Source organism: Phyllobates terribilis, unplaced genomic scaffold (assembly GCF_046119375.1).
Source record: "Phyllobates terribilis strain yellow unplaced genomic scaffold, ASM4611937v1 Scaffold_11__3_contigs__length_659146591, whole genome shotgun sequence".
NCBI classification, from domain to species: domain Eukaryota; kingdom Metazoa; phylum Chordata; class Amphibia; order Anura; family Dendrobatidae; genus Phyllobates; species Phyllobates terribilis.
Window position 1 is genome coordinate 337,492,702 of NW_027362771.1, and position 14,589 is coordinate 337,507,290.

Genomic DNA, 14,589 nt, shown 5'->3' on the forward strand with positions numbered 1-14,589 from the left:
GGGTCTCCCTTAGTTTTCGCCTTTGCATTGAAAAGCAAAAGCTGACTAAAATTAGGAGGAAATGCAATGCCCGTTGGAAGAGTCGTGGAGGTTAGAGGTAATTAAAAACAACATTTCAATGCCCCTTGGAAGAGCTGTGGAGTTCAGAGTGGCTTAAGAAGACGCTTTTAATGCTCCTTTGAAGAGACGTGGAGGTCACAGTAGCTTAACAAGACGCTTTTAATGCCCCTCGGAAAAGTGGTGGAGGTCGCAGTAGCTTAACAAGACGGTTTTAATGCCCCTTACAAGAGCCATACAGTACAGCATCTTAAAAACATTATTCCCATTATTTGGGAGTGTGTCTCCCATAGTCTTTGCTTATGCCTTTCAAGCAAAAGCTGCCAAAAATTAGGACGGAGGAACTTGCAATGCCCCTTACAAGAGCCATGCAGTACAGCATATTACAAACATTATTCCCATTATTGGGGAGTGTGTCTCCCATAGTCTTTGCTTATGCCTTTCAAGCAAAAGCTGCCAAAAATTAGGACGGAGGAATTTGCAATGCCCCTTACAAGAGCCATGCAGTACAGCATATTGCAAACATTATTCCCATTATTGGGGAGTGTGTCTCCCATAGTCTTTGCTTATGCCTTCCAAGCAAAAGCTGCCAAAAATTAGGACGGAGGAACTTGCAATGCCCCTCACAAGAGCCATGCCGTACAGCATATTATAAACATCATTCCCATTATTGGGGAGTGGGTCTCCCATAGTATTTGCTTATGCCTTCCAAGCAAAAGCTGCCAAAAATTAGGACGGAGGAACTTGCAATGCCCCTTACAAGAGCTATGCAGTACAGCATATTGCAAACATTATTCCCATTATTGGGGAGTGGGTTTCCCATAAAATTTGCTTATGCCTTCCAAACAAAAGCTGCCAAAAATTAGGACGGAGGAACTTGCAATGCCCCTTACAAGAGCCATGCAGTACAGCATATTACAAACATTATTCCCATTATTTGGGAGTGTGTCTCCCATCGTCTTTGCTTATGCCTTCCAAGCAAAAGCTGCCAAAAATTAGGACGGAGGAACTTGTAATTAGTGTTGAGCCACCCCCGTAGTGTTCGAGTTCGGTTCAGTTCGTCGAACACCCGTGTGTTCGCCGAACTGTTCGTCGAACTGTTCGTCGAACACCTTCGAACACCGTTAAAACCAATGGCAGGCAAACAAAAACACATAGAAACACATAGAAAACACCTTCAAAGGTGTCCAAAAGCTGACAAACTGCTCAGAAGACACAACTAACACATGGAAAAGTGACAAGTACATATAGTCATGCGAAAAGAAAAGAGGTGGAGGAGTAAAAGGAGGGGGAGACACAGATATAGGCATGTCATGCCCTTCTAAAATCCAAAAAGTGAGAAGCCGAGACGGCCAGTCCGCTCCTGCCCGTGCCACCTCCGTGTCGCCGGGTTTGTGCCAGAGCCGCGGTGAACCCTGACGGCCAGCCCCCCTCTCCCAATACTGGTGCCTGTCCGCTGGTGGGTCGAGAGAGCCCCCCTGTGGTGGAGGCTGCTCTAAGCTTTTTAATTTAAATTGTCCCTCTAATTTGAATGAATACACTTTAAATCCATTTACAAGGATCTATTGGAGGGCAAGTCTCATGCCAGCAGCCGCGTAATTCCAGCTCCAGTAGCGTCCACTAAAGCTGCTGCAGTTAAAAAGCTTTTATAAGGATCGAGCTTGGCTGTCCACCGCAAGGCATCCTAGTGCCAGTCCCAGCCCCTATGCCTTGGGGTGCCTCCTGATGCTCTTCACTAAGTATCCCGTGGTCCCGAAGCATTTCCTTTGAAAAAATTAAGTGTCCAAACTACAGGTGGTGTAGCTTGCTTAACAGCCGGGATAATCCGCTGACTAGCAGACACTGCTACTAGGCACAAAGTATTTCCTGGGCTAGATGCAGTTAAAAATTTGTAAGTAGATACTCTCGTTGGATGCTGAGAAAGCATTCCATAGAGTCTCCTGGCACGCCATATATGATTCTCTTAAAAAGCTTGGGGTAGGGGTCTAGGGGACCCTTTTATAGCCAAAATCACGGCCCTGTATCACAATACGTCACCTAGGCTGAAGATAAATGGAACTGTAGCACCGAGGGCTCGGTTGCTACAGACGTATTGCACCTCACCCAGAGGTGTGATATCTCACTCTCAGATAAGGATGGAGTGTGGATCAGGACCCGACACCTGCATGCATTACACCACATTGCCGTGGGGCAGGGCGACCAATATGCCCCTGAGATGGGCACGACAGTCCCTGTCCCTGGCTGGAGTGGGGGGAGGGAACACTGAGGAAGGGGAACCCTGCAGTGCAGGAGCAGGGAGGAAGCAGTTCCTGGGTGCATTGAGAAGGGAGTATAAAAGGTGGGCACCATCTTAGTTCAGTGCAGAGAAGTCTGAGCAGAAGTGGCAGGGAGCAGGGGCTCTGCATGAGCTCTGCTCCGGAGGCGGGCCTAGTAACAGAGGCCCAGGCCTGCAAGAGGGAGAAGGAAGGAAGAGGAGCGGAGAAGGCTCCAGGAACGAGGAATGAAGGGATCCCAGGGGTGCGGACGGGCGACTCGCCACCGCACGCCCGAATCCACCTGCGTGGAGGGGTCAGGCCAAAGGGGGAGACCGGTCCCCGAACTAGTGGAGGCAGGAAACGACCCTCAGCTAGAAACCGGAGGCTCTGACATTTTATGTGGCGCAGCCCCTTGCTCCACCCGCTAGGAAGGCACCACATAGGGTCAGGGAAACTGGCGCCAAGTTTACCAAGAGGAGGCCCGAGGCAGCCGGACAGAAGTGTTGGTAAGAAAGGCCAGACAAAGGACACACAAAGGGGGTCCTGTGAAGCGCTCCAAAGTTATCTGGGAGTTGTCTGAGCCCCTCACCTGGTGAGCACAGTACGACGTGGGCAGCCGTTACCTGCAGACGTGGTCTGGATAATAAGAACTGTGAGTAAAGGCCCTGAACTGCATCACTGACTCCGTGTCGTTACTGCTGCTGCCCTGCACCATCACCCCCATCCTCCGCATACACTGCCCTGAGGCTATACTCCTCCCGTGGGGAGTTATGCTACGCTCTGCTGCACCCACAACACCAGCCTTAGCGGTCTGCCCTGTAGCGGCGGTTCACTCTGACCGCAATCCACGGGTGGCGTAGTCGGACATTTAAACATCAAAACCACATAAATAGTTCCGCCACTGGTTTGACCGCCCTGAGCCACGGAACCGGATCGCCGCCACGAAGACTACAACCACCAGCATCCACCAAAAAGGGTCCGGCTCCGGGTGTCCCAAGGCCCAGGGGGTGCGTCAGAACATTTTCATCACCTTTCACAATCACCAATGGGACAAGGCAGGGATGTCCTCTGTCCCCTCTCTTATACATCCTAGTGACGGAGCACCTGCTCTCATCAATTCGCCATAACCCCAATATTAGGTGGATTGAGGTGGGAGGCACCGAGTACAAGTGCTCTCTATTTGCTGATGATGTCCTAGTATATATCACTCAATCACATATATCCATCCCTGCTGTTATGGCTGAAATACATCACTTTGTTACATGGTAAAATTTTAAAATCAATGCAGCGAAGTCTGAGGCCCTCGATGTCTCCCTCCCTAAATCCATATAGGATTCCATCCAGTCCAACTTTCCCTTTGCCTGGCCCTCACAGGGTATCAAATACTTAGGAATTCCTATTCATAGAGACCTCTCCCATCTATGTTATCTTAATTTTGGGCCCTTTATTGAACAATTCCATACAGACCACGGTTGGCAAGTTAGAACTGTAAGATTCACTACGTGAACCACTGGTGTTTTGTGGAAAAGCACATGTACACTGCGTTCCAAATTATTATGCAAAAAGTGTTTAGGAGTGATAAGGGAAGAATTTGTTTGTTTGTCAGTTAAACTCATTGATGGTGATGTGTGTCAGGGCTCTTTATATCACTGTAAGCAATTGCAGACACCTGTGCTAATTAGTTTGGCAGGTGTGTCCAATGAAAGGCAAGACTACTTAAGAAGGCTCTCTCACATTATTAAGCAGCCTACATTTTCTGCCAAAATGGGAAAGAAAAAGGATGTGTCGGCTGCTGAGAAGCAACAAATTGTGGTGTGTTTAGGTCAAGGCATGACTACAATCAACATTGTGCGATGATCAGGATGAAGTGTCTTGGCAATCAAGAAGTATGTAGCTGATTCACAGTACACACGTGTGCGTGCTGATAAGGGCAAATTGAGGACTCTTTCCTACAGGCAATTACGTCAGGTTGAAAGAGCAGCGGCAAAAAAGCCTTGTCATAGCAGCAGACAAGTTTTTGAAGCTGCTTGTGCCTCCAACGTCCCCCGAACAACAAGATGCAGGGTCCTTCAGAGGTTTGCAGCTGTGCATACGCCATCCTGTCGACCTCCTCTATCCACTTCACACAAGCAGAAACGGCTCCAGTGGGCCAAACATTACATGAAGACTGATTTCAAAACTGTTTTGTTCACGGATGAGTGCCGTGCAGCGCTCGATGGTCCAGATGAATGGAGTGGAGGATGGCTGGTTGATGGACACCCCACGCAAACACGGCTACAGCGCCAACAAGGAGGAGGTGGAGTAATGTTTTGGGCTGGAATCATGGGGAGAGAGATTGTCGGCCCCTTTAGGATCCCTGAAGGCGCTAAAGATGAACTCCATAATGTATGTGGATTTTCTCAAACAGCACTTCCTGCCATGGTTCAAGAAGAAGAACCGTGTATTTCACAGCAAGATCATTTTTCTGCATGATAATGCACCATCTCATGCTGCACATAAAACATCTGCATCTCTGGCTGATATGGGCATAAAAGGGGACAAACTTATGGTGTGACCCCCATGCTCCCCTGACCTCTACCCCATTCAGAACCTTTGGAGCATCATTAAAAGGAGTGTCTATGATGGCGGGAGGCAGTTCACATCTAAGCAACAGCTCTGGGAGGGTATTCTGTCCTCATGCAAAACAATTGAAGCAGAAACCATCCAAAACCTGACAAATTCAATGGACGAGAGAGTTCAGAAGCTCCTTTCGAACAAGGGGTCCTATGTGAAAATGTAACATCACCTAGAATAAAGTTTTGAGTTGAAAACTGTTTGATTTCAGTTTCTAACAACCTGCTAATGCTTATAATTTCAAAAATGACCATTTTTTTGGTCTTTATTAAAATGAAAAGGTTGATCGAAAAGTTTGGGGGATCTAAGAGTGTGGCAACCCAGTAGTCATGATTACTTCGAATTCTGACAATATGAGGGTCATGCTGCAGGTAGTGCAGCAAGAAGGCACTTATGTGTCTTGCGCATCTCGGAGCCCCAAAATTATTTTCCGGGCTAGATGCAGCTAAAAATTATTTTTAATTTTAAATCTGGTGAAGCTTATTATAGATGGCCTAATAGGATCAGTGCTGCACACTGCTACAAAGCCCAAATTATTTTCCAGTCAAGATACAGATAAACATGATTAGTAATTTGAAAGCTTAAAACGGTTGGTAGGGTGATTTTAACCAATCATCAAGCTTTTACTCTCCCCAGGATGACACAGGGGTAGAAAAGTCGTTTCGGATCCATGATTTGTTCATCTTTATGAACGTGAGTCTGTCTACATTATCAGTGGAGAGCCGCGTGCGCTTATCTGTCAGCACACCACCAGCAGCGCTGAACACACGTTCAGACAGAACGCTGGCTGCGGGGCATGACAAGATCTCCAAGGCGTAAGTGGCTAGCTCCGGCCATTTATCCAGATTGGAAGCCCAAAAAGAGCAAGGGTCCAGTGACACAGTCGTGGCTTCAATGTTTACTTGGAGATACTCCTGTACCATCGTCTCTAGGCGTTGACTATGTGTCAGACTTCTTGTCTCCTGTGGCCTTGCAAAGGATGGGCTAAAAAAGTGGTGAAATGATTCCGCAAAATTGATGTTACCAGCAGATACTGTGGTTCTGTTACGGTTTGAGTGCTGAACACTTGACGGTCCCACGGTTGGCAAGTTGGAACTGTGAGATTCACTACGTGCACCACTGGTATTTTGTGGAAAAGCACATGTAAGATTCTGCAACAGTCTCTGCTGATACTCCTGCATGCGTGCATCCCTTTCTATGGCAGGAATAATTTCTGCAAATTTACTTTTGTACCGGGGATCTAACAGTGTGGCAACCCAGTAGTCAGGATTATTTCTAATTCTCACAATTCGAGGGTCATGTTGCAGGTAGTGCAGCAAGAAGGCACTCATGTGTGTTGCGCATCCAGGAGCACCAAGTCCCTGTTGTGTTGGTGGCGAGGTAACAATCATGCTTCCTTCCTCTGTCCTCTCCCCCCAACCTCGCACAACAGAAATGTGATCAAGGTCTCCCTCATCTGATGAGTCTTCCATCAGTTCGTCCTCCACTTCTTCCTGGGCTCCTGCACCTTCCTCACTAGTTTGGCTGCTACCATGCGCCCTGGTTAAACCATCTCCCCCACCCTCACATGCCTGCCGCCTTGGTGCTGCCGACCGTCTGGACCTTGCAGATGTTAGCCCTTCCGCATACAACTCCTCCTCCTCTACTTCCTCCACCTCCTCTTGTGCCACCACCTGACTCCGAATTCTGTTTAACATGTGCTCCAGCATGTAAATCACCGGAATAGTCATGCTGATAATGGCATCGTCAGCACTAAACATCTTCGTCGCCATTTCAAAACTGTGCAGAAGGGTGCATAGGTCCCTGATCTGAGACCACTCCTCCAGCGTGATTTGCCCCACCTCTGAATCTCGTTGGCCCAGGCTATACGTCAGAACGTATTGCACCAGGGCTTGTCGGTGCTGCCACAGTCGCTGCAACATGTGCAGAGTTGAATTCCACCGGGTAGGCACATCGCATTTTAGCCGGTGAAGTGGCAGGCCCAACGACTTCTGTAGAGATGTAAGTCGCTGAGCTGCGGGATGCGAACGGCGGAAGTGAGCACACAGCGACCGTGCCCTCTGCAGAAGGCCATCTAGTCTGGGATAGTGGGCTAAAAATTGCTGGACAACCAGGTTCAACACGTGAGCCATACAAGGCACGTGTGTGACATTGCCCCGGCGAAGGGCCGCACCCAGGTTTGCAGCATTGTCGCACACGGCCTTCCCTGGTTTCAGGTCCAGTGGAGACAACCATTCATGAAATTGGTTCTCCAGAGCTGACCACAACTCCTCAGCTGTGTGACTCACATTTCCCAGACATTTCAATGTAAAAACCGCCTGATGACGTTGAGCCCTACTGCCAGCATAGTAAGGAGGTGTGCAGGATCCCTTCTGCGCAGTTAGAAAGCTTGTGGCATGACCAGACAGGCTTTGGGTGCAGGTGGAAGACCGAGAGGAGGTTGAGGAGGCAGAAGCAGTGGAGGAAAAATGACATAAAGAGGATTGACGCACAACTCGTGGGGACGGCAAGACTTGGACAGCAGCCCCTTGTCCTGCTGTCACCATAGTTACCCAGTGCACAGTCAGCGACATGTAACGCCCCTGTCCATGCCTACTCGTCCAAGTGTCTGTGGTGAAATGCACCCTGTCACACACAGAGTTTCTCAAAGAAGCGGTGATGTTGTGTGCGACATGCTGGTGGAGCGCAATCACACCTTTCTTTGAGAAGTAGTGCCGACTGGGCATCTGGTACTGGGGCACTGCGACGGACATAAGGTCTCGAAAATCCTCTGTGTCCACCTGGCGGAAAGGCAGCATTTCTGTAGCCAAGAGCTTGCAGATGGTGAAATTCAACCTCTTAGCTTTCTCATGGCTAGGAGGAAATGGTCTTTTACTTGTCCACATCTGAGGGACCGAGGGCTGGCTATTGTGCTTAGACGGGGTTGATAAGGGTGTCCCCGGCAAACTGCCGGTCTGTGAGGAAGATGCAGGCGGACATGTTAGGTTGCCTTGATCCAAAGGTGGTGCTATCGATGTCGGACAGCGCTCAAGACCAGCTGGTGTTACCACCTCCAAAGAAAATGATGACCTGCCAATCACGCTGGCTGTTGCGGGTAAAGAGGTGGCAGGTCTGCGCCCCAAAACAGGTGTGACTGCTGTCCCCCCAGTCACAGAGGATGAAGAGGCCGCGGATGCACAAGATATGGCAGACGGTGGTTGGCCCGGCCGGCTAGACCGCATTGTAGCACACTGAGCTTCCCACTGCAACTTATGCTTCATGTCCATGTGCCGGTTCATGCATGAAGTACTCAAACTATGTATTTTTTGGCCTCTACTTAGCTTTTGCTGACAAATGTTACAGATAACACGAGTTGGGTCATCTTTATCGATCTGAAAAAATGCCCAGGCTATGCAAGGCTTAGCACCCATGCGACCTGAAGAGCCACCACGACTTGTGGTGAGAGGCAGAGTTGTGTTTGAGGATGCAGTTGTTGACGTGCTTCCAGTACTACGTCTCTGTCCAGGAAGGCGCAACCTGACCTCGTCGTCACTAGCATCTTCCTCCACCTCCTCTGCTGACCTCATCTCTTGGCTGACTGTGGGTTGACAGTAAGTGGGATCTCCGACCTCATCATCATCACCCTGTGCGTTATCACACCCGTCGTCCTCAGAGCCAACCTGTTCCTGCCCTGACAAAAAACTAAAGTTGTCGCTCCAATCAGGTATTTGAGTCTTATCATCGTCTTCCTCATTGTCTCCACCAACAGGAGTTACAGTTTGGGAATGAGGGTCTACATTATGGTCAGAACCTTCTGCGTCTGGTCCTGGATCCGACTCATAAAGATTCTGGGCATCAGTGCAGATCATTTCCTCGTCTGGATTCACAGAAGCGCTGGAGTCGACCTCTGATTCCCAGGCTATAGTATAAGTAAACAGCTCTGCAGACTCAACCATCTGTTCTACCTCATACTCAGACGGGCAGCTGGAGATTTGGGAGCTGTGAGGAAGCAAGTGCGATTTGGGTGACACCTTTGAGGACTGGAGTATTTGTGATGTTGAAGTTGATGTGGAGGAGAGCCCACTTAAAGGAGCACTTGATATCCGTTGAAGCACCTGCTGTTTTTGTGCCTCATCTGGAATTTGTAGCGATTGGCGTGGCCGTAAGAAAGGGATCTTATCACATTGTCCGCTAAAAGAAGTAGACATTTTAGTTTGGCTGGAAGATGGTCTTTCTTCTGCACCTACCCCACGGACACAACCTTTTTTCCCCTTCCCAACACGCCTATTCCCCTTTCCACCAGCAGCAGGCCTTTTTCCACTCATTTTGGTGGTTAACTAATTCACAACTCTGGAGTTGTTTGCACAAAAAAACAATGGATGGTAACCGAGCAGAGCTGAGTGGCCAAACTGTGGTATTAGGCCAAAACTATTGGCTGGGTTAGATGCAGAAAAAAATTATTTTTAATTTGCAACCTGATGGAGGTCAGTATAGATGGACTAAAAGACCAAGTCCCACACACCGCTAGAAGCCCAAATATTTTTTCAGAGCTAGATGCAGAAATTTTTTTTATTCAATTTGCAACCTGATGGAGGTCAGTATAGATGGACTAATAGACCAAGTCCCACACACTGCTAGAAGCCCAAATATTTTTTCAGAGCTAGATGCAGAAAAAAATTATTTTTAATTTGCAACCTGATGGAGGTCAGTATAGATGGACTAATAGACCAAGTCCCACACACCGCTAGAAGCCCAAATATTTTTTCAGAGCTAGATGCAGAAATTTTTTTTATTCAATTTGCAACCTGATGGAGGTCAGTATAGATGGACTAATAGACCAAGTCCCACACACTGCTAGAAGCCCAAATATTTTTTCAGAGCTAGATGCAGAAAAAAATTATTTTTAATTTACAACCTGATGGAGGTCAGTATAGATGGACTAATAGACCAAGTCCCACACACTGCTAGAAGCCCAAATATTTTTTCAGAGCTAGATGCAGAAAAAAATTATTTTTAATTTGCAACCTGATGGAGGTCAGTATAGATGGACTAATAGACCAAGTCCCACACACCGCTAGAAGCCCAAATATTTTTTCAGAGCTAGATGCAGAAAAAAATTATATTCAATTTGCAACCTGCTGGACGTCAGTATAGAAGGACTAATAGAACAAGTCCCACACACTGCTAGAAGCCCAAATATTTTTTCAGAGCTAAATGAAGAAGAAAATTTTTTTATTCAATTTGCAACCTGATGGAGGTCAGTATAGATGGACTAATAGACCAAGTCCCACACACTGCTAGAAGCCCAAATATTTTTTCAGAGCTAGATGCAGAAAAAAATTATTTTTAATTTGCAACCTGATGGAGGTCAGTATAGATGGACTAATAGACCAAGTCCCACACACCGCTAGAAGCCCAAATATTTTTTCAGAGCTAGATGCAGAAAATTTTTTTATTCAATTTGCAACCTGATGGAGGTCAGTATAGATGGACTAATAGACCAAGTCCCACACACTGCTAGAAGCCCAAATATTTTTTCAGAGCTAGATGCAGAAAAAAATATTTTTAATTTGCAACCTGATGGAGGTCAGTATAGATGGACTAATAGACCAAGTCCCACACGCTGCTAGAAGCCCAAATATTTTTTCAGAGATAAATGAAGAAAAAAATTATTTTTAATTTGCAACCTGATGGAGGTCAGTATAGATGGACTAATAGACCAAGTCCCACACACTGCTAGAAGCCCAAATATTTTTTCAGAGCTAGATGCAGAAAAAAATTATTTTTAATTTGCAACCTGATGGAGGTCAGTATAGATGGACTAATAGACCAAGTCCCACACACCGCTAGAAGCCCAAATATTTTTTCAGAGCTAGATGCAGAAAAAAATTATATTCAGTTTGCAACCTGATGGAGGTCAGTATAGATGGACTAATAGAATGATGCTATGCCCAAAAGATTTTACTTCACTAGGTGCAGTAAAAAAATTGGTATTCTATACACAGGTGGTATATCTTGCAACACAGATAGGCTACTCCACTGACTAACACACTCTGCAATAGGCCAAAAAGGATTAGCTTTGCTAGATTCAGCCAAATGCTGTGAAAAAAACTTGCACAGCACTGGCACAGACCTGCCTGGCAAAAACTGATAGGAACTGATGTAACCTAGTCCTGAAAAGGACTCCAATTACAATTAGTCTTTACTCCCACAATCTATCTATTTAAGAGCACAGACCTGCCTGATAAAAGTCGTAGGAAATGCTGTAACCTAGTCCTTAAAAGGACTGCAATCACAACTATTCCCTACTCCCAAGCTATCTGTATATTTGTGCGAAAATTGGCTTGAAATTAACAAGGTATAGCGCACACAGCAACAGCGGTGCCGTCTAACACGCAGCTGCAGCAGTGAGAAAATGGTGGCGACGGGGAAAATGGCTTGGTCTTATAGGGCAAGGACATGTGACATACACTGCCAATCACACATGCCCTTGCTTGTGTGAAAAAAAGCACTTCGCTCCGTGTGTGCGCTGCTGATAGGCTGACAGATTGCACCTCCCCACTGCAAATGCGGGAAAGAGAAAAAAAAATGGAGATCTTCATTGTTCCTGCAGAGATCCATCCCCTGCCCCTCCCCCCGCCCCGCTGTACACTCAAACTGCGTATTAACATTAATTTTCATCATTACTGAGAAAAAATCCAGTTATGATTTTGGTGCTCGAACAGTTATCGAACATAACCTCGAACAGCCGAATTTTTCTCAAATTGTTCGTGTTCGCCGACCGGCTCGAACACCGCCCAAAACAGCTCGAACTTGAGATTGGCGAACAGTTCGAGTAGAACAACGCTCATCTCTACTTGTAATGCCCCTTACAAGAGCCATGCAGTACAGCATATTACAAACATTATTCCCATTATTGGGGAGTGTGTCTCCCATAATCTTTGCTTATGCCTTCCAAGCAAAAGCTGCCAAAAATTAGGACGGAGGAACTTGCAATGCCCCTTACAAGAGCCATGCAGTACAGCATATTACAAACATTATTCCCATTATTGGGGAGTGTGTCTCCCATAGTCTTTGCTTATGCCTTTCAAGCAAAAGCTGCCAAAAATTAGGACGGAGGAACTTGCAATGCCCCTTACAAGAGCCATGCAGTACAGCATATTGCAAACATTATTCCCATTATTGGGGAGTGTGTCTCCCATAGTCTTTGCTTATGCCTTCCAAGCAAAAGCTGCCAAAAATTAGGGCGGAGGAACTTGCAATGCCCCTTACAAGAGCCATGCAGTACAGCATATTACAAACATTATTCCCATTATTGGGGAGTGTGTCTCCCATAGTCTTTGCTTATGCCTTTCAAGCAAAAGCCGCCAAAAATTAGGACGGAGGAACTTGCAATGCCCCTTACAAGAGCCATGCAGTACAGCATATTGCAAACATTATTCCCATTATTGGGGAGTGTGTCTCCCATAGTCCTTGCTTATGCCTTCCAAGCAAAAGCTGCCAAAAATTAGGACGGAGGAACTTGCAATGCCCCTTACAAGAGCCATGCAGTACAGCATATTATAAACATCATTCCCATTATTGGGGAGTGGGTCTCCCATAGTATTTGCTTATGCCTTCCAAGCAAAAGCTGCCAAAAATTAGGACGGAGGAACTTGCAATGCCCCTTACAAGAGCTATGCAGTACAGCATATTGCAAACATTATTCCCATTATTGGGGAGTGGGTTTCCCATAAAATTTGCTTATACCTTCCAAACAAAAGCTGCCAAAAATTAGGACGGAGGAACTTGCAATGCCCCTTACAAGAGCCATGCAGTACAGCATATTACAAACATTATTCCCATTATTGGGGAGTGTGTCTCCCATCGTCTTTGCTTATGCCTTCCAAGCAAAAGCTGCCAAAAATTAGGACGGAGGAACTTGTAATGCCCCTTACAAGAGCCATGCAGTACAGCATATTACAAACATTATTCCCATTATTGGGGAGTGTGTCTCCCCTAGTCTTTGCTTATGCCTTCCAAGCAAAAGCTGCCAAAAATTAGGACGGAGGAACTTGCAATGCCCCTTACAAGAGCCATGCAGTACAGCCTATTACAAACATTATTCCCATTATTGGGGAGTGTGTCTCCCATAGTCTTTGCTTATGCCTTTCAAGCAAAAGCTGCCAAAAATTAGGACGGAGGAACTTGCAATGCCCCTTACAAGAGCCATGCAGTACAGCATATTGCAAACATTATTCCCATTATTGGGGAGTGTGTCTCCCATAGTCTTTGCTTATGCCTTCCAAGCAAAAGCTGCCAAAAATTAGGACGGAGGAACTTGCAATGCCCCTTACAAGAGCCATGCAATACAGCATATTATAAACATCATTCCCATTATTGGGGAGTGGGTCTCCCATAGTATTTGCTTATGCCTTCCAAGCAAAAGCTGCCAAAAATTAGGACAGAGGAACTTGCAATGCCCCTTACAAGAGCTATGCAGTACAGCATATTGCAAACATTATTCCCATTATTGGGGAGTGGGTTTCCCATAAAATTTGCTTATACCTTCCAAACAAAAGCTGCCAAAAATTAGGACGGAGGAACTTGCAATGCCCCTTACAAGAGCCATGCAGTACAGCATATTACAAACATTATTCCCATTATTGGGGAGTGTGTCTCCCATCGTCTTTGCTTATGCCTTCCAAGCAAAAGCTGCCAAAAATTAGGACAGAGGAACTTGTAATGCCCCTTACAAGAGCCATGCAGTACAGCATATTACAAACATTATTCCCATTATTGGGGAGTGTGTCTCCCCTAGTCTTTGCTTATGCCTTCCAAGCAAAAGCTGCCAAAAATTAGGACGGAGGAACTTGCAATGCCCCTTACAAGAGCCATGCAGTACAGCATATTACAAACATTATTCCCATTATTGGGGAGTGTGTCTCCCATAGTCTTTGCTTATGCCTTTCAAGCAAAAGCTGCCAAAAATTAGGACGGAGGAACTTGCAATGCCCCTTACAAGAGCCATGCAGTACAGCATATTGCAAACATTATTCCCATTATTGGGGAGTGTGTCTCCCATAGTCTTTGCTTATGCCTTCCAAGCAAAAGCTGCCAAAAATTAGGACGGAGGAACTTGCAATGCCCCTTACAAGAGCCATGCAATACAGCATATTATAAACATCATTCCCATTATTGGGGAGTGGGTCTCCCATAGTATTTGCTTATGCCGTCCAAGCAAAAGCTGCCAAAAATTAGGACGGAGGAACTTGCAATGCCCCTTACAAGAGCCATGCAGTACAGCATATTACAAACATTATTCCCATTATTGGGGAGTGTGTCTCCCATAGTCTTTGCTTATGCCTTCCAAGCAAAAGCTGCCAAAAATTAGGACGGAGGAACTTGCAATGCCCCTTACAAGAGCCATGCAGTACAGCATATTACAAACCTTATTCCCATAATTGGGGAGTGTGTCTCCCATAGTCTTCGCTTATGCCTTCCAAGCAAAAGCTGCCAAAAATTAGGAGGAAATGCAATGCCCGTTCGAAGAGTCGTGGAGGTTAGAGTTAAATAAAAACAACATTTCAATGCCCCTTGGAAGAGCTGTGGAGTTCAGAGTGGTTTAACAAGACGCTTTTAATGCCCCTCGGAAAAGTGGTCGAGGTCACAGTAGCTTAACAAGACGCTTTTAATGCCCCTCAGA